This window comes from Mirounga angustirostris, unplaced genomic scaffold (assembly GCF_029215605.1).
Source record: "Mirounga angustirostris isolate CCGP_5_RB_7025 unplaced genomic scaffold, mMirAng1.0.hap1 SCAF_13, whole genome shotgun sequence".
Classification (NCBI taxonomy): domain Eukaryota; kingdom Metazoa; phylum Chordata; class Mammalia; order Carnivora; family Phocidae; genus Mirounga; species Mirounga angustirostris.
Window position 1 is genome coordinate 15161772 of NW_026991721.1, and position 21343 is coordinate 15183114.

The window sequence follows — 21343 nt, forward strand, 5'->3', positions numbered from 1 at the left end:
GTCTAGCTTCGCTCTCATTTAGCTGAATGAAGCAGGCTGTCAGCTCTGTGAAGACAGGGGTCCTGTAAGTTTCACCACCAGGGCAGAGTCGAACCTGTGAAACGATGCACTATCAGTAAATAGGATTTTTAAACATTTATTATGACGATAGTAGAGTTATATATAATGTATTTAATGTATTAGAATTACATATATTAATAATATTAATAATTAAGTGTGGAAGCGATGACTATAGACTAAAACAGCAACACGGGAGTGGGAAGGAAGAAATGTTTCTGAATTAGAATTGCGGGGTTTGGTGACAGGATGTGGGGTGAGGAGTGGAAGGGGAGGATTCTGGGTAGATGACTCGATTTCCAGGTTGGAGAGCAGGAAGAGGGTGGGGTCCTTAATGAGGCTCGGCCTGAGGGGTTGGGGTAGAGAGTTATGCTTGGGCCGTATTCATTCAAGGGGCCCATGGGCCTTAACCCTGGTCCCTGAGGAGCATCTCTTGAGAGAATCCTGTAAAGCTTGTTCTTCTGATTTGGATAGCAAAAATAACAGGTTTACAAACTTCTCACGTGCTAATTAAAAAACTAATTAAAACCCATCAGCTCTAAAAGGCATATGGTTTATTTAAGGTTGATCCAAGCTTGATGTTTGGTTAAACAACGTTTTAATAAATCATAAAACGAACTGGCTCTCATGATACTAGTAAACTTTTCCAATTTACTGGATATGTTTCACATGTGGTTTTTTTCCCCCCCCCATTTGAAGGACATTAAATGAGGCAGTGTAGATAAAAATGCCTACTGCCTCATGGTCATTTAAAATTTCTTTTCCTTGAACCCCTCGGCAACTCTGTGGGGGTAGATATGGTCTTTATCCCCATTTTACACACGAGGAAACAGGCACCCTTAGGAGAGGTGAAGGGAGACACATACAAGATGCCTTGGCACGGAAGTAGAAAAGTCAGAACTCAAACCTCGGTCTCCTCCACTGTTGCTGTCTATTATTTAATTATCCCCAAATGTAGCAGCCTAAAACAGAAAATATTTATTATCGCCCAAAGGTGCTCCTGGTCAGGAACCTGGAAGTGGCTCAGCCCAGTGGTCTGGCTCAGGGTCTCTCAGGAGGTTGCTCTCAAGCTGTTGCCAGAGACTTCAGTCTCCGGAGGCTGGACCAGGGCTGGAGGTGCCATCTCTAAGCTCCCTCATGGGGCTTTCGGCAGGAGGCTTCAGCTCCTTGGCATGTGGGCCTTTCTGTGGGGGTGTTCATGACATAGCTTTACCCGGACTGAGTGATCTGAGAAAGAAAAAGAAAGGGGGAGGGAGGGGGAGGGTAGGGTAGGGGAGGAGGGGCAGGGGAGGGGCAGGGGAGGAGGAGCAACCAAGTTGGAAGTCATAACCTCATCTCAGTAGTAACATCCCATCAATTCTATTCCTTAGGAGCTAGTCACTGGGCCAGCCCCGCTCTAGGGCAGGGGACTTCACAAGAGTGTGAATGCCAAGAAGCAGGGATCTCTAGGGGCCACGTTAGAGGCTGCCTCTCACAGGCACCTTTTCCACTCCATTATACCATATCTTGTCATCTTCATCTTTGCAGCCCCCTCTCCTCCCCCAGAATTGCTTTATAAACTTCATGAAGTTGCAATGTGACCAGTTTGGGGTGACTTATATTTTCTGGAGACAGACAATAGCATTGAACTACTTAGCAAACCAGGAAGTGGAAAATGGTTCTGAGAGGATCCAATCCCGTTCATTGCCAAGGCAGTGTAAAATGCAACATGTAAAAATGGACTTAATTGGTGAAAAATTAATTAGACGATTAAACTTATTTCTGCTTAAATACATTTAGGTGTTAATTAGTAATTTGACTTGAGGTTTATTTTAAGGTGGATTTGTTATCCTGACTCTATCCTTTAAGAAATGATCTCTGTTTAATATGCCACGAACACTCCTGGTCTTGCGGAGAAAAAATGTCTAGTTCATTGTCATGGTTCTTCTCCAGATGGGACTTATCAGGGTCAGACTGGCCCAGAGAGCAAAAAGGCATTTGCTTTGGAAGCTCCATCAAGAGGAAAATCTTTCTATTGCCTGAGGGGCTTTTCTGGGAAGGCTGAATGGTAGTGGGAACGACATAGGATTACAAGTGGAAAATACAGGGACTCCTTACATTTCTCTGCTCCGTGACTTTGGGCGAGTTACTTATGTTGTCTGGGTTTCGTTTTCTACATCTGTAAAATGAGGTGGTGACAGTACATAATGTCTGAGGTCACTTCACCCATAAAATTCCATGATTGTCAAGTACAGTGCTCTCACTACAGGGGGGAGACTCTGCAACGATTTTCTTTTCCTTAAAAAAAAAAAAAAAAAAGAATTCTTAGCCTGGTCTGTTTGTTAGAGTTTGTTTCACAGGGTATCCTATGCTCTGGTTAAACACAGTGGGTTGAATATGTGTTTACTGCCATGTTCTCTTTAAGTCCCATTTAAATGAAAAGGACAAGGAGAATGGGCAAAGGGACATCAGTGGACAAGAGAAGGGATGGAAGGAGGAGATAGTCAAGCCGTGTGGGGGAAAATGCCCACAAGAGGTCCAAAAGCTTGCCCTTCAGAATCCCAGAAAGACCCAGGCATTTCAGGGAGTCACCGAAGGTGGAGTGAGGAGAATGAAATGAAATTTAATGATGAATTACATTCATCATGAATGGATGAATGAATGGTGACATCCTCTTCGCAGGATTCCAAGGATCTAAATCAGGAGAATGGCAAAAGAAGCTTCTAGGATTCTAGGATGACAATGGAAGCAACCAGTCCAGATGGAAGGAGAAAGCCAGTTACGGAGATCTTCTAGAAAAAAACAGAATGGGTAGAGATGATCCAAATTGCTTGGTTTGAGGAAATATCAAAAGGCTGTTAGAAGGCCTAAGAAAAACTATTGCTAGCTATCCAGAATAATAAGCAAATGAAAAAAAGAAAAAAAAAAGGTAATTATTAACTTTGGGGTAAACAAAGAGTTGTCCAAAAAGAGAAGCATATCTTGGTACACTAGCTCAAGTGAATACCAATTGTATAATCAGAATAAGGTCAACATTAAGTGTGAACGTAAGCAGGAGTTATAACTACATTGAGCCGAAGAGGGGAACCGTAGTGCTTTAGAAAAGAGAACTCCTCATTCATCAGCTGGACGCTAGTTGATGAGGAACTCAACAGATGGAGACCTAGCATCTTAAGTTTGTTCTTTAGATTTATAGAGGTAAATACCAGAAAAAAACATGCAAAAGAATGATCGTGCTGGCCTCTGGGTGGAGAGGAGCTGTTTTTCATTAAAGGTGTATTTAGCACAATTTAACTTCTTAAACTAAGAACAGTCATTACTTTGAGAAAGATAAAGGGGAAGTTCAAAAACTTTGCATCTCATGTATGGCCCCCTTCGTCATCAGCCAATGCGAACAGAATAAAATTGCCTCTTGAGGTTAAGACCTGGCTCATGCTTACACTGCTCTCTGAGTTTGATCTGAGGAGGCCTGGAGAGGTCATCCCGCCGGCAGACGTCACCCCTGCTGATGATGAATGTCCACTATGTGGCGATGGTGGGGAGGGAAAGCAGTGGACTGGAGTTAAATGATTTGGGTTCAGATTTAGTTTCTGCTGCATGTTAGCCAAGTGGTGTTATGGAAAAAAAAAAAAAAACTCATCTCAAATATTCCCTGAGCACCCCCAAGACAGCTGTTAGACATTGGGGATACACATCCCTGTCTTTGGGGAGATTAAGGAAGGGGATGAGTTAGTTTCCTCACAGATAGGGGCACCTGGCTGGTTCAGTCGTTAGAGCATGCAACTCTTGATCTCGGGGTTGTGAGTTCAAGCCCCATGTTGGGTGTGGAGCCTACTTAAAAAAAAAGTTTCCTCATGGATAAAATGCGAACTCATTTATTCACTTATTCAACAACTCGCTTCCTGCCAGTTTCGGGTCACAACCCATGTCTGTTGTTTCCCGTCTGCTTCCTAAGCAAGGAGCCTGGCACCGAGCTGGGATCAAAGGGCAGGAGAGCCTGGCCGCCGGGGAGGCGCAGCAGTGACTGAGGCTGGGGCTCTGGGTGGCCAGCCTGCAGAGCACACGGAAGACGGTGGGATGAAGAGGGGCCGGGAACGCAGCATCTCAGGGCAAAGGCCCAGACTCAAAGCCGTGGAGCTGGGCTGTGGGGTCACACAGCGGGGGTGCTAGCTCCGCCCCACACTGCACCATTAAATTTTCCTTCTAGGACTATCTTCGGAGGGCTGGGAAGTGAGAGCCTTAAAAAATATCTAGGCCACTGGGGCACTTGGGTGGCTCAGTCAATTAAGCGTGTCCGACTCTTGATTTTGGCTCAGATCATGATCTCAGAATCGTGGGATCAAGCCCAGAGCTGGGTTCCTCGATGGGCATGGAGCCTACTTAAGATTCTCGGTCTCCCTCTCTCTCTGCCCCTTCCCGGCTCCACACGCGTGCTCTCCCTCCCTCTCTCTCTCTAAAAAAAAAAAACAACAACAAAAAAAACAAAACTAGATCACTAATTCCTACACTTTTGCCATTCATAAATCAGTAACATTCCCAAGCTGATTTGGTGGGCCAACAGAGAGTAACCAACTTATTTGCTAAACGAAAACATGAGAAGGAAACATAAGGGGAAAAAAAACCCCAGCTACCATCTACCATCATTTCACAAAAGAAAGGACAGCTTCCTATAAAAAATAGGAGAGACAGTCTCAGAATAAAGGATAGACTTTTACATTGCCTGAAGTTACCTTCCTTCATGAGAAACCCTACGTGGGCCTTATTTTTCTCATTTCAGTCATGGGGAACTTTGGGTGCAGACCAACACTGAACCGAGGTCAGTTTCAGGCACCACTTTAGTCACCGACCCTTCGTGTTATGGGTAAAGAGATCAAAGGTGAAGCCTAGATCAGATGTCGGGATTACAGCAGAGCCAGGATTGAGAGCCAGGCCTCCCAGCCTCTTCCTCAGTTTCCATTTGTAATACAAACCCGCTCTGGTGGGCAGGAAAGAGGGATCACTGACCAACTGCTGCCCCAATGACAGGAGAGACAAAAACTTGAGGAGAATGGCTTCCCAATGAGGCTACTGTCCTCTCTCACACCTTCCTGACACCTCCAGGCTACCCACTCTCGAGGGACCCTCCTTGGTCTTCCTTGCTGACTCAGGACTCTTTGCGGATCCGAAGCATCTGACACTGTTGACTGTTCTCCCTCCTTGAACCTCTCCCTCCCCCTGGTGTTTGCTGCCCATGTCTGTTGGTTCCCATCTGCTTCCTAAGCAACTCTTTCTCCTTCACTCATTCCTCTTTCTGCCTTACGATGGTGGGTTTCTCCTGGTGTTTACTCCTCAGCCCACAGTGATCTCATTCATTGCTATTTACACACGGATGGTTCTCAAACTTTTATCCCTGGTGCCATCCTCTCTTCCAAGCTTCAGATTCATGTCGTTAATGGATACGTTAATGTCCCCACCTGGAACTCTGGAAGGCACCCAAAGTAATGAGGTGCAATCAGGAAGCTTTCTTTTCCTTCTAAACCTGCTCCTCCTTCCCTTTTCCCCTGCCTCAGGCTACAGCGATCACCCTCCACTCTACCTCCAAAGCTAGACTTTTGGAGTCAAACTCAACACCTCTCGCTTCCTGCCAGTTTTGGGTCACAAATCCAACCCATCCTTTCTTAGAAATGTCTTTCTAATCTGGAATGTCATTAAGCCCATCCTCACTGCTTGTCGGTGTCATTTCTTTCCTTTGCTAGTGCACCCAGTGTAGCGATTCCCTAATTGACTCCCCCTAAGTGACAGGAGCACTCTCCTGTCGCTCTTCAGCCCAGCTGCTCTATCATCTAAAATACAAACTTGAGCATGCTGCTCTCTTTCTTATGAAACCTCTAGTAGAATGAAAAATTTTTTTAAAAAAAGGAGAGTTTTAAAAAGTATAAGCCTCAATGCTGATGAGGATGCTGTGAAACCGGCAATCTCATTTATTGCTAATAGAAATGCAATTTGTTGAACTATTTTAGAATGCAGTTTAAGAATACATCATAAAGGCTTAAGCATATTCAGTCTTTGACTAGTAATCCTATTTCTGAGAAGCTAGGGAAATAACCCCATCTATGGAAAAGCTTTATGAACAAAGATATTTATGACATCATTATTTATATGGAGATAAATTGGAAATAGCCTAACTGTATTACAATAAAAGTAATCTATGATACTGGACCTATTATACAGCTATTAAAAATGACATTTACTCAAAGAAAAAAGACAAAATAAAATACACTAAAATGTCTGTAATGATTATTTCTAATTGGTGGGATTATGGACGACTTTAATTTTCTTCTTTATAATTTTCTCTATTTTCCAAAGTTTCTGCCATAAATAATTGTTATAATTAGGTAAGAAAATTTACTTTTAAATAATGCTTAGAATAAATTTATGGTAACTGAAAAAAAGAGCATGATATCAAATTGTACATAAAACATAATCTCAGTACAAACACAAATGAGAATGTAAGGAAATATAACAAACCATTCATACTGATTGCCCTGAGGTCATAGCACCCTAGGGGATTTTTGTTGATTTCAGCTTCCTGATTTTCCAACTATAGTGGAAGAAGAGTGTATACACACACACACACACACACACAGAGCACTAAGAAACTCTCCATTGCCTGCAGGATTTAATCCACATAATTTAGCATGGGCTACATGCCACAGGGACCCTGGATGACATTTTAAAAAAATTGAGCTATAATTTGCATACCATAAAATTTCAACTTTTAATTTGTACAACTCAGTAGTTTTTAGTATATTCACAAAGTTGTACAACCATCACCACTATCTAATTCCAGAACATTTTTATCAATTCCAAAAGAAACTCTGTACCAATTAGCAGTCACTCCCCATTTTCCCCTTTCCCCAGCCTCTGTAAATCACTAATATACTTTCAGTTTCTATTAATTTGCCTATCCCAGACATTTCATACAAATAAAAGCATACAATATGTGGTCTTTTGCATCTGGTTATTTTATTTAGCATAATGCTTCAAAGTTCACCCATGTAGTACCATGTTTCAGCACTTCATTCCTTTTAATTGCCAAATAATATTCCATCATATGGATATACCACATTTTGTTTATTCATTCATCAATTGATGGGCGTTTGAGTTGTTTTCGCTTTTTGGCTATGTGATTCATGATGCTGTGAACATTCATGTGCAAGTTTTTGTGTGGACATATGTTTTCAATTCTCTTGGGTATATATATTTGTATATATATGTATATATATGTGTATATATATATGTATATATATATGTCATACTGTAACTCTATGTTTAACTTTTGAGGGACTGTTTTCCAAAGCAGCTACCCTATTTTACATTCCTACCAGCAATGTATGAGGGTTTCAATTTCTCCATATCCCCCCTGACACTTGTTAATGTCTGCCTTTGTCATTAGAACGCTTTTAGTGGTTATAATGTGGCATCTCATGGTTTTGATTTGAATTTCCACAATGAGTAACGATGGGATGATTTTCATGCACTTACTGGCCATTTGTATATCTTCTGTGGAGAAGATCTTTTGCCCATTTTAAAATTAGGTTATTTGTCTTCTCATTGCTGAGTTGTAAGTGTTCTTTGTATAGTCTGGACACTAGTCCCTTATCAGATAAATAATTTGCAAATATTTTCTCCCATTCTGTGGGTTGTCTTTTTACTTCTATGGTCTCCTTTAAAACACAGAATTTTAAATTTGATGAAGTTCGGTTTATCTATTTTTTCCTTTTTGCTTTTGGTGTCATAGCTAATAAACCATTACCTAATCCAAGATCATGAAGATTTGCACCTAGGTTTTCTTCTAAGAGTTTTGTAGTTTTAATGTTTATACTTGGGTCTTTGATCCATTTGAATTACTTTTTGTATGTGGTATGAGGTGGGAGTCTAACTTCATTCATTTCCACGTGGATGTCCAGTTGTCCCTGTACCATTTGTTTAAAAGACTATTCTTTCCCCATTGTATTATTTAATATGCTGGTTGCAAACCAACTGACCATAAATATAAGGGACAGATGACATTTTAGCTTAATTGCTAGTCTTCGTCAGACTTCTCAATTTGCTAAGCTTTTCCTATCCTTGATACCTTTGGACCAGGTTGGTCCTTCACCTACCTTCCGCTTGTCTTGATAGCTGACTATCTTCATTCTCCAGGTATTATCTGTACCCACAGCCTTTCCGTCTCCCCCTCCCCTGCCCCACCCCCCAGAAGTCAGATTCAGTGTCCTTGGAACATTTTGCACATACTTCTTTTTTTTTTTTTTTTAAGATTAATTATTTATTTATTTGACAGAGAGAGAGACAGCGAGAGCAGGAACACAAGCAGGGGGAGTGGGAGAGGGAGAAGCAGGCTTCCTGCCGAGCAGGGAGCCCGATGTGGGACTCGATCCCAGGACCCTGGGATCATGACCTGAGCCGAAGGCAGACGCTTAACGACTGAGCCATCCAGGCGCCCTGCACATACTTCTATCATTGCTCTATTCACATCACATTAAAGTTATTTATTCCTGAATTCATCCAGATAGACTTAGAGATCTCTGATAGCTGCAACCATGTCTTACTCCTCTTTGGAACATGCAGCACAGCACCTGGCACTTAACAAGTATTTCATAAATGTTAGTAGAGTGACCATTGACTGAAATTACTGAAAATAAGCACTATGCTGAGAACTTTAATGGGAAAAGAAAGGAGCAAATTGTTGGATCAATGCCTCGCACCCTCTCTCTTTCTCCGATTCCGGAGAACAGTATTTGTTCATTCATTTGTTCAAGAAGTTTTTATTAAGTACCTATTATCTGCTAGGCATTGAGCTGGAAGCTGTAGGTCATGTGGTGAACACAAGCAGACATGGCCCCTACTGTTAATGGTGCATACAGTGTCGTGAGTAAAATCAACATTAATAAAGTAATCATATAAACATGAAAAATATGAGTGCCTGTCATCAGACCATCTCTAGGCTCTTTACCTACCTCCTGCTCATGTGCTCATTGATAGTTTGACTACCTGGCTCACTGACTTTCTCTGTACCTCCACTCCTGCCCTCGTCCATGGGGACTGTGAGACCAGGTAGACGGCCCTCTGTTACCCTGCCTCTTGTCTCTTGACGCCGCGATACCATGGTCCCCTCCTCCTCTCCACCTCAGCCACAGTCACACACAGACCTTGCCATAACTATAGCACTTCTAAAGTTTCCATTCTAACCATCCCATTCAGACCATCACCAGGCATCTTCCCAACTCAGTGATCCTAGGACCATCATTCCAACAATTCTCTGACCCTTTTGAGGTCTTCAGTCCACTGACTCTCTACCATATTTTCCTGTCTTTCACCACCTCTCACCTAGGCCTTCCTTTCCTCCTCACCCAACCTAGACTCTGTGGCCTAGTATTGTGATTGCTTCATAACTCCCATGCTCACTGTTTAACCCTGGTTAAACTCAGTGGAGCACCTCCTTTGCACCTGCATCTGGGCACAGGAACGTGGCTGGAGAACACAACGGCACAGACAGGGCTTGTTTTACTTCAAGTCCTCAAATAACTGGACTGCCTCAGCCCTGCCCAGCGATCCCACGACAGTCCCCGGTCAGTCTGCCACTCTCCAAGATGCCTCTTGGTACCTTCTCCTCTTTTCTCCAGCCCCAGTGCCCTTCTCCTGCCTGGTTCTCAGCTGATGATCTCATCTTCCCATTCACTGAGAAAACAGAGGCCATCAGAATGCTCATTATCCACCACTAAACTGACCAGCCTCCAGCATCAATATGTATGTGCTGTGCCCTCCCCTGTCGCAGGTTACAAATCGTCCCTGGGCCCGTTGTAGTGCCAAGCTCTCCACCTGGGCCCTGGATCCCATTCTTCCTCACTTACTGGAGGACTGACTGCAGTTATCTCTCTCTCATGAATCACCATTGTCACCCTCCCTACTGGAACATTCCTTTTGGCACACAACTATGCTGTAATGCTTCCCATCTTAAAACAAAGTAAAAACCAAAACAGAGACACTCTCCATAATGCTCATGGGCTCCCCTGGTGGGAGCCCTATTTATCTACTCCTGGTTGTAGCAAAATTCCTCAAAAGACTTGTCTACATGTCCTCCAACCTCATGTAGGTTTGCTCTCTCAACTCTAGGCACATTGGTCTTCTGTTCTTTGGACTTATACTAAGTTCATACCCACCCCAGGACATTTGTCCTTGCTATTTCTTTTGTCTGAAGTCGTCATTCCCTACACCTCTTCATGATTTGCTTCCTCATTTCATTGAAGCCTCAGTTTAAGTATCATCTGCTCAGAAAGGCTTTCTCTGCTGCCCTTAATCTGAAATGATTACCCATGCTCCTGCCACCACACTAATCCTTACCCAGCTTTTTTTCCCCTCACAGCACTTACCACTGCCTGACATTCTGGTATACATGTATATGCCCATTTGCTTATTGCCTCTTCTTCTGTTAGAGTGGAAGCTCCCTGGGGACTTCTTTTGTTCACCATTATATTTCTCACCTCCAGAATACTGTCTGGCATGTAGTAGACACTCAGTAACTATGGATTAATAAATAGTTGGATGGCTGAACATGATTCTCTGAGGATATAGAAGGATTTACCTAGTCAGGAAAGGTGGAGAAAGCTTCCTTGAGGAAGTGTGATATTACGACAAAAGGAGGGGGTTAAACAAGTGAGCTGGGGAGGGACAAGTATTCCAGACAAAAAGAGTGTGCAAAGGTCCTGAGGTTGGAAGGAGGGTAGTGAATTCAAGCCGAGAGAAGGCCTGCATGTGGCCCAGGGAATGAGAGGGAGCTGGTGCAAGGTGGGCAGGAGTCCATTCCTCCTATAAAGAATTCCTCCCTGCCATTCCTCCTATAGAGAATGCCACGAAGGGTCTGGAGGCTGGGGGTTTGCTCTGGCTTCTATCCTAACAGCAGTGGGAGGCCTTGGAGGAAAGGCACAGTGTGATTAGATTTGCATTTGAAAAGCTCCCCCTGATCCACTTATTATTGCTAATAACGATGATATGATGATGATGATAAATGCTTGCATTTATCTGGATAGTGAAAGGTCTTTTCAAAGTGTTTTCACACTCTCCACCCCAGCCTCAGCCTCTTGAATCCATCAGCAAAAGCTTTTGGACCTAAGGATACAGTGTTCTCCTGTTACAGGGATCAGGTTTTCTGAATCCCAAATCAGGGCACATGGTCTAAGAAAGGACATTCCCCCCCACGCCTTTTTTCTAAGTATATAAAAGCTATACATCCCAATCACATTTAATTACACATTTAACAAACCACCTCAATTTAAAAAAAAATGCCCAGATATTGAGACTGTTCCAGAAACTTAGGGAGAAATTATTATTGTAAGTAATCCCCCATCCTCACCAAGATACAGTCACACTTTTAGGGCGATATGGATCCTAACATTGTTGGGCCACAAATTCGATATATTATGACAATGATTTAAAAGTCAACCAAAGTTCTTCTCCCTCCTCCTTTGGTAAAAGGGCAGTTGCTCCTGGGAGTCTGGAGGTCTTACTCTGGTTTTAGGGGGTGGGCAGGAAGGCAGAGAGAAGGCTGAGGTCTTGACCTTTTGGGAGCCAGGGGCTCGGGAGGGGGGTCATGAGCACAATGTCCCTTCAGGGAGATAGCCAGGCTAACATACACTGTTGTTGCTGTTGTGTATTTTGAGTGATGGTGAACCTGCTGAGTTTAAGAATGGGAGACACAACCCCAGGGAAGGCAGGGGAGGATGGTGGGTAGGACCAGGGGCAGACCAGGGTGTACAAAGATTCTCTGTTTAATAGGTTCTAGAAACAAATGTGCTTATACACACACAAATACACAGGAGGATACTAAAATCAAGTCTTCCCCCGAGTCTGGCTAGGAGGTGGGCAAAGGGACTTAGTGTGACCTTGCAAATGGATTGGTGGGCCTCAAGAAATCTTTCTAGAACTTTCCTAGAGGAAAGCAAGAGGAAAGAGTGACTTTCTGGGCGATGACTGTGGAGAATGGTCACAAAGGAGAGGCGGAGTGAGCTCTAGGGACCAGGGAATTTATGGCAATCAGCCGTCAGAATTGGAACGTCCATGACTCACGTTCTTTCCTTTTGCTATTAGTAATTGGCATCATTTGGCCGGGAAATAAAAGGCCGAGACATGATTTTATAACTGCTTTCAAGTAGGGAGAAGGTTTTCCTTTGGAAGACAGTCATGAGCTGTTTTGAGCCCTTAGGAGTGGAAAAACAGCTCATTCCCATGCTGGTATAGATTTCCAGAGCTTTTCAGCTTAAGTATAAGAACTGCCAGACCCTGGGGCTGGCTCTTGATAAAGACTCAAGAAGGCCCCAGCGTGTCCTGAGGTCTCACCATGAGGCTTTGGAGTTGGGGGCCCCATGGGAGGTCTGTTGTCCTGCTCCCCAAAACCTCCTCTTCCAGGTGTGGGGGCAGTGGTGGGTGGGCAACCCCCGCACCTGCCCACAGCCCTCTGCACTCTGGAAGGATCCTGAGATGGTGAACCAACCACATTCCGGGAAGGCCAGTCTCCTCTTCTCTTGGGGCAAAGTGGTTGAATTCACTGTCTGAATTATGAATGCAAAAGGGCCATGTCCTTTCCAGTGCCATCTGATGTGAGAAGTATGACAGAAGGGAGTCAAAGTGGGAAGAGACAGTAGTCTCCACTGATTGTTGTTAACATATTTTACAAAAACTTGTGACCATATAAACTCATTGCTGGGCCCCTCTGAGGGCATTGTAAGAGGCTGATGCAAGTGTGTGTGTGTGTGTGTGTGTGTATTGTGTAGGGGGGGTAAATTCCCAAAGTTGCATTAGCTTCAGGGTAGATCTGCCTTTGATGCCCACTACTGTACATTCATGACTTTATTTAATCTTTACAATATTCCTATGAGATAAATGCTGTTCTTTCTCCATTTTCCAGGAGACTGAGACTTGGGGAACCAGGAACTTGTCATACAACTAGGGTGTGATAAGGCAGGGATTTGAGGATTTGAGGATAAGGCAGGGATCCTGAGGATCCAGTTCAGGAACTAGCATTTCTAACCAGTACTCCCCACTGCCTTCTCTTGCCCTTCAGGAGTGTATATTCCTAGAGAAACCAAGCACATTTAAGTAGTCTCCTACTTTTCTTCCAGTGTCTGCTCAACTGTTACCTCATCAAAAAGAGAGGGTTAACCAGGTGAGGTAGGGAGGGATGAGTATTCCAGACGAGAGGAGTGTGCAAAGGTCCTGGGGCTGCAAGGAGTGTGGCGAGTTTGGGAAGCTGAAAGAAAGCCTGCTGAGGGGCATAGGGAATGAGAGGTAGCTGTTACGAGGTGGGCAAGAGCCAGGCCCGGCCATCCTCTTACAAAGTAATGGTCACCCACCCCCCTCCCTGTTCTAATTTCCTGCACTGCACTTTTGATCAACTGACATACTCTATGCTTATTTTCTGTCCCCCGACTCCTTGCTCGAATATGCTTTTCATGAGGGCAGGGACCTCATCTGTTTTATTCATTGCAATACGCCCGGTACCTAGGACACTGTCCGGCAATGCAGAAGGGCATTTGATATATATTTATTGAATTAACCCATTACAGAATTAAATAGTACCAGCCTGTTTTTGATAAATGCCTGGAGCATGTTACAGCCCACAGGTGATAGAGTGGTTGCAAGACCGAAAACATTTCAAACCAGATTATTAGACAGGGTTTCCAAAAGGAGGTTGGCCCGTGAAGGATGGCTAAGCTAATATATATATTTAGGAGGCAATGGCGGGGGAAGGGATAGGATTGGGTAGCGGTCCAGCAAGCTGCTTGGCATGCCTCCCAGCCTCTGCCAGGCTCCTTGGATGTGGGACTCTGTGCTATATTCACACATCATCTAAGTGGGTTGTGAAACACTGGCACTAGCTACCAAGGGATGCTATGGTTTCTCCTTCCTTGGAGATCTTTAAAAATAGGAATAAGCAATCAACTGTCCTAAATTCTTTAGGAAGGAAAGCACTGGCGTGGTTGGCTCCTAAAGTGTATGAGGTAGTTTAACTTTTCCATCTGATACAAGCATCTCAGGAACTCGTGAGATTGGCACTATTATCCCCATTTTACGGATGAGGAAACCAAGGCTCAGGGAAGCTCGTCTCTCTGACCGCAGAGCCTGTGGTCTTCTCGCTCCCCGGAGGCTCTGGCTCTCTCCCCCAGTCCGTCTTTTTAGGACACTTGTGTTCTGTATTAGATTAGCACGTGGTGCTCCCCAAGGCTGACGGTAACCAGTGGCCTTCTGATAATGGTGGTGGCAGACGTGACTCCTGTCACATGACTGAATTCTATTGATGTTAGGGCAGGATTTCTTTGAGGCAGGAGGCTGGAGCGCACCTCCTCTTTAGTTATAAAGAGGTGGTGTGAGTACAGATTAGAGCACTCACTGAATGAACACCAGGTGCCCAATGTGGAGGGGGGTAAGTTACATCAGCCCAGTGATGTATTGTTCCAGCCCCATGGGCAGATGGATATGGAAGTGTGTAAGAATTTTGTAGGGAAGAAGCGGGTGGCAGAGAAAGTGAAAGTCAGGACTTGGAAGGCACCTGACCTGAACACTCTATGCACATCCTTTGAGGAGTGGCATGGGGGCTGTGATATCAGATAGCCTTGGGTCCACAATTGGCACTTAGCCATTTACTAGCTGGGCAGTCTGAGTGAGTCAGCTAACATTTCTCTGTCCATCAGCGTTCTTTGGTTGCATGCAATAGAAACCATCTGTGGCTGCCTTGAGCAGGGGAAGGTCACGGAATAGATAGAGAAGCCCCAGCCTCTGACCTCAGAAAGGGCTGATGGATGAACTGTTCAGAGTGGTGCTCAGGACTTTTCCTCGGGTCTGAGGATTCCTCCATGTAGGCTGAGTAGGGCAGGAGAGGCCTGGGTATCACACGACCCCCTGGGCAGGAGGGCAGGATGCTTCGGTTGTTGGTTCCCTCATTATAGTACCCAGTGGGGGAGGGGAGAGTTCCCCGAAGCAGAATCACGGCAGAAGCATTACCTGCCCTGCAGAGCTTTGTTATAAGGATTTTGAGTTACTATATCTAAACTGGTTTGCACAAAGAACTTCCAGGAAACGGTAGTTACCGCTGTAATAGAGCCAAATCTTGACTATGCCTTTTGCAGATGGTCTGTGGCAACTTTAATTTATTTATTTGTTAATGACAGTGTGCAACTTTAGAAAAGAAAGAACATATCCCTGAGTAGCTAAACTAATATTGATATCCCAGTTAACGCAATTAATAATGATTCTTTTAGATCACCTCATATGTCCATATTGGGATTTCTTTGGTGACTGTTAAATCTAGCCCAATGACTGCCTCGTGGAGTCTCTGTGGGCTCAGGGAGGATAAGCTCATTGTAATATTCGCCTAAGCCAAACAGAATTGGAAAGGTACATCTGTTACAGGGGAAAAAAAAACCCATGGACTGTATTTCAAGACTAAATAGAGTTGATCTGGGATTTCCCTCTGTTTTGGTGTATTCAGGTCACCACTCCCCCTCATTAGTACCGACTGTATTTAACATTGCCACAGTTAATGAAAGCTTTAGTAGTTAAACACGTACACGAAATCCCCTATTACTCCAGGGTGCGTGTCCAAGTCTTCCAGCATGGTTCAACAAACATTTATTGAGTGCCTACTATATGCAAGAGATTTCTCCTTATAACCAGCCTCATGGGGTTCTCGAGCCAAACTTGAGTTTTTTTTCCCCCCAGTAAATTTTATACATCAGGACAGATTTGGCTGTCTAAAGTGGGAGAGAAGGAGCAGTTACACTACAGAATTACTTATCTATGAATTTTAAGATCTACTAAAAGGAACCCTCCTGGTTCCTTTGGGGACAAACATTTCATAATAGAAATGTTTAAAAATCAACCAAGATTTTTAAAAAAGGGTAGCCTGTTTGTTTCTTCTCGCCTAGTGACACTTTTCCTACCAAAGACAAGGGCAAAGAGATTTGCACAGGAGTGTCTTCTGCAAAATCCAGGAAACCACAGCCTTTGGGGCTTTATCAAAGCAGGGAATGACAGCAATTCTCAACCTGGAGTCTTCCTCAAAGACGGCTGTTTCCAGCTCCTTGAGTCAGAAATCACTGTCTCCAAGACAGCAGAGAGAAAAAGAGAAGTTGCGAGGCAGGGTTAAAAAGGTACAAAATATGGCGTATTATAAGACCGGCTGCGAGCAGTGATGTGGGGAAATGGGCCCTCTTCGGCTCTGCTGCCAGGAGCGTAAATAGATACAACCTTCCTGGAGGGTGATTTGAAAATACTATCAAAAGCCCTAAAAATGATTGTGCTCTTGGAATTGATCCCAAGGAAATAGGTAGGGCCATACTCAAAGATATCTTCATAGGAGTAGTCGTTGCAACATTGTTTGTAATAGTGGAAAACTGGAAATAATCTAAATGTCCAACCATAGGGGACTGACTTAGGTTGGTTCAGTAACTTACAGGGCACCCTTCCATGATGGACTATTATTCAGACATTAGAAATGATGTTGTAAAACTAGCTCTCAGTCATGGTTCAGGGGGTCTCTGGAATTATATGTCAAATCATGCGTGTGTATGTGTACGTGGGCACATTTTAGGGGAAGGGAGGATTCTTATGGATTCTCAGATAGGTGCATGACCCAAGAGAGTAACACATCACCACTGTAGAAAACACTTAAAGCAGGAAGGTATTGGGGCGCCTGGGTGGCTCAGCCAGTTAAGCATCTGCCTTTGGCTCAGGTCATGATCTTTGGATCCTGGGATCAAGCCCCGAGCTGGGCTTCCTGCTCAGCAGGGAGTCAGCTTCTCTCTTTCTCTCTCTCCCTCTGCCCCTCCCCACTGCTCGTTCTCTCTCTCTCAAATAAATAAATAAAATCTTAAAAAAAAAAAGCAGAAAGGTGTTGACGACATACTATATTAGAGAGCGAAGGGTAGGGCAAAAGCACATTTAATATAATCCTATTTTTGTAAAATATGTGTGTACACGTGTGTGAGTTTGTGTGCATGTGTGTGCAGGAAAAAGATGAAAAGGTTGTCCACCAAAATGATAATCATATCTCCAAATGGGAAGATTCTTTGTTGTATTTTCTAATATGGTTACCATGAACATGTATTACTATTATATTAAAAACAATTTTTTTTTTAACATGTGAGTATGGACCTTGCAACCTAGAACCACACTGCCTGGGTCCCAACTGGGTCCCAACTGACTGACCAGCTGAGAGGGTCTGCAGTGAGTTTCTTAACTTCTCTAGGCTTTAATTTCCTCATCTGTAAGATGGGGATGATCATAGTTCGTATTAAAAGCTGTAAAATGCCAGGGCCTGGCACAGGGTACGCGCTCAGTGAAGACTGGCTATTGTTAACAAAACAGAAGTGAGGTAGGTGCATGAGCTTCGGAGACACACAGGCTTGGGTTTGAACCCAGGTTCACAACTCCTTAGCGAGGGATCCCTTTGTGAAAGCCTCACTTTTTCCATCTGTAAAATTGACACACTAATACCTATCTTGCTGAGCTAATTTCAGCCCTAGAGAAATATATGTGCCTAATCCTGAGTAGGGGCTAGGAAGATGATAGGAAAGTTCCAACTAAAGTAGAATTGTATTCTTTGGGAATTGACAATCAATGTTTAGAGAACTAATCCTTTGGCTTTTCTTCACGCCTTAACATAAATTTCCTCTTAACCTCATGTTACAGGCTACAAGATGCTGGCCTAGCATGTGTCTTCGAAAAATGTAACATGCTCGGGGTGCCTGGGTGGCTCAGTCGTTAGGCATCTGCCTTCAGCTCAGGTCATGATCTCAGGGTCTTGGGATCGAGCCCCGCATCGGGCTCCCTGCTCAGCGACGAGTCTGCTTCTTCCTCTCCCTTTGTGATCTCTCTCGCTCTTGCTGTCTCTCGAATAAATAAAATCTTAAAAAAAAAAAAAAAGAAAAATGTAACATGCCACCTGTCTGGCTAGTATTGCCATCATGATTACTAAGAAGTGTTACTCATGGAGTTATTACTATGTACCAGTCCTGGGATGAATCATTCTTTTTCTCTGTCCATACTTCATTTATCTCCTCTTTCCAGAACGGAGCTGCTGGCCACAAAAAAATATTGCCTATAAAAGAGGAGAGTTGGGGCACCTGGGTGGCTCAGTCGGTTAAGCGTCTGATTTTGGCTCAGGTCATGATCTCCAGGTCCTGGAATCGAGCCCCGCATTGGGCTCCTTGCTCATCGGGGAGTCTGCTTCTCCTTCTGCAACCCCCCACTTATGCTCTCTCTCTCTCTCAAATAAATAAAATAAAATAAAAAAAAAGAGGAGAGTTGACTAGAACTTAGCCATCCTCTACTTTCCAGTTTTTTGTGTGTCCTGAACCCCACCTCCACAAGTTACCTAATTAAGATATTACCTTGGGGAAGATATTACCATCATCTCTTCTGCAATTTTAGAAGATTTCAGTGTTTGGTGAATATCTGGTATGTGCCTGGCACTGTAGGGCATTATCGTCCTACGGCGTCTCGCATAGGCTGCACGGAGATTCTTCTCTTGCCCTCATGCTCCACTCCACTGGCAATTCTGCCGGCTCTTCTTTGAAAACATAATCCAGAATCTAACCACATCTCCCCACTTCCAGTGCCACCACTCTTGCCCAAGCCACCATGAACTCTTCCCTGGATTTTTAAAATCTATTTTAAAAAATATTTTTTTTAGAGTAGTTTTTTTTTTTTTTTAAGATTTTATTTATTTATTTGACAGAGAGAGACACAGCGAGAGAGGGAACACAAGCAGGGGGAGTGGGAGAGGGAGAAGCAGGCTCCCCACGGAGCAGGGAGCCCGATGTGGGGCTCGATGTGGGGCTCGATCCCAGGACCCTGAGCCGAAGGCAGAGGCTTAACGACTGAGCCACCCAGGCGCCCCTAGAGTAGTTTTTGATTCACAGCGAAGTTGAATAGAAGGTTGAGAGAGTTTCCATATACCTCCTGCCCCTGCTTCCACAGCCTCCCCCATGTATCAACATCCCTCCCCAGAGTGGTATATTCCTTACAATTAATGAACTTACATTGACACATCATTGTCACCCCAAATCCACAGTTTACATTAGGGTTCACTCTTGGTGGTGTACATTCCATGGGTCTTGACAAGTCTATAAGGCCATGTTTTCCATTAGAGTATCATACAGAATAATTTTATAGCCCTAATAAAATCCTCTTTGCTCTGCCTATTCATCCTTCCCCCCCACCAACTCTTGGAAAGCATTGATCATTTTATTATGTCCATAGTTTTGCCTTTTCCAGAATGTCATATAGTTGGAATCGTACAGTATATATAGCCTTTTTAAAGTGGCTTCTTTTACTTAGTGATATACAGTTAAAGTTCCTCCATGTCTTTTCAGGGCTTGATAATTTTTTTGGTGCTAAATAATATTCCATTGTCTGGATGTATCACAGTTTATCCACTTACCTACTGAAGAACATCTTGGTTGCTTCCAAGTTTTGGTAATTATGAATAAAGCTGCTCTAAACAGGTTTTTGCATGGGCATAAGTTTTTAATTCCTTTGGGTAAATACCATGGAGTGTGATTGCTGGATCATATGGTAAGTTAGTTTTTAAGAAACCACCAAACTGTCTTCCAAAGCAGCTGCACCATTTTGTATCCCCACCAGTAATAAATGAGAGTTCTTGCTGCTCCACATCATTGGCCGTGTTTGGTGTTGTCAGTATTCTGGATTTTGGCCATTTTAATAGATGTGCGGTGGTATTTCATTATTGTAATTTCCCTAACGGCATGTGATGTGGAGCATCTTTTCATGTCTTGTTGCCATCTATATATCTTCTTTGGGGAGATCTCTATAAAGATCTTCAGCCCAGTTTTAACCAGGCTGTTCATTTTCTTATTGTTGAGTTTTGGAAGCTCTTTGTATATTTTGGATAATAGTCCTTATCAGCTATGTGTTTTGCAAATATTTTCTTCCAGACTGTGGCTTCTCTTCTCATTCTCTTCACAGTGTCTTTCACAGAACAGAAATTTTTAATATTAATGAAGTCCAGCTTGTCAGCTCTTTATTTCATGGATTGTGCCTTTGGTGTTGTATCTAAAAAGTCATCTCCAAATCCAGGATTATCTAGAATTTCTCCTATGTTATCTTCTGGGCGTTTTATAGTTTTGTGTTTCATATTTAGGTCTATGCTCTATTTTTTTATGTGCCTTCAGCCACTTTATGATCCATTTTGAGTTACTTTTTGCAAGGGGTGTAAGGTCTGTGTCCAGATTCAATTTTTTGGCATGTGGATGTTGAGTTGTTCCAGCACCATTTGTTAAAAAGACTATCTTTTTTCCATCGTATTGCCTTTTCTCATTTGCCAAAGATCAGTTGATTCTATTCATGCGGGTCTACTTCTTGGCTCTCTGTTCTGTTCCTCCTATATGTACTTCATAGAAATCTTGTGCACATTTTGTTAAGATTTATACCTAAGTATTTCATTTTTGGAAAGTGCTAAGATAAATAGTATTTTGTTTTTCATTTCAAATTTAATTTAATTTCAAATTCTACTTGTTCAAAGTGATTAATTTTGTATATTAATATTGTATCCTGTGAACTTGCTGTAATTGATTATAAGTTCCAGGAGTTTTTGTTTTTGTTGAATATTTCAGATTCTCTACATAGGCAATCATGTCATATGTGAACAAAGAGAGTGTTATTTCTTCCTTCCCAATCAGTATGCTTTTATTTTCTTTTCTTGTCTTATTATATTAGTTAGGACTTCCAGTATGGTGTTAAAAAGGAATGGTAAGAAGGGACATCTTGCTTCGTTCTTGATCTTACTGCGAGATCTTCCAGTTTCTTACCATTAAGTATGGTATCAACTGTAGGTTTTTTGAAGATGGGCAGAGCCCAACACAGGGCTCAATCCCACGATCCATGAAATCATGACCTGAGCCAAGACCAAGAGTCAGATGCTCAACCTACCTAGCCACTCAGGTGCCCCTAAACTCCTTTACTTTTGAAGGACATTTTCACAGTGTACTGAATTCTATGTTGGTGGGGTTTTTTTTTTTCTCTCTCAGCAATTTAAATATTTCATTCTATTTTCTTCTTACTTGCATGGTTCTGAGGAGAAGTTAGATGTATTTCTTACCTTTGCTTCTCTATAGGTAAGGTGTTTTTCGCCTGTGGCTTCTTTTAAGATTTTTTTCTTTATCTTAGATTTTCTGCATTTTGAATATAACATGCCTGGTATAGATTTTTTTTTTTAATTTTTGTTTTAGGGTAGTTTTAGGGGGGCATTATC

At 43.1% G+C, this 21343-nt stretch overlaps 1 protein-coding gene across 1 annotated transcript in view; it reads left to right on the forward strand.

Annotated features, from left to right (window-relative positions):
* PHF21A (PHD finger protein 21A) overlaps window positions 1–21343 on the forward strand; it is a 285197-nt gene that overhangs the window by 19600 nt on the left and 244254 nt on the right. The window lies entirely within an intron of this gene.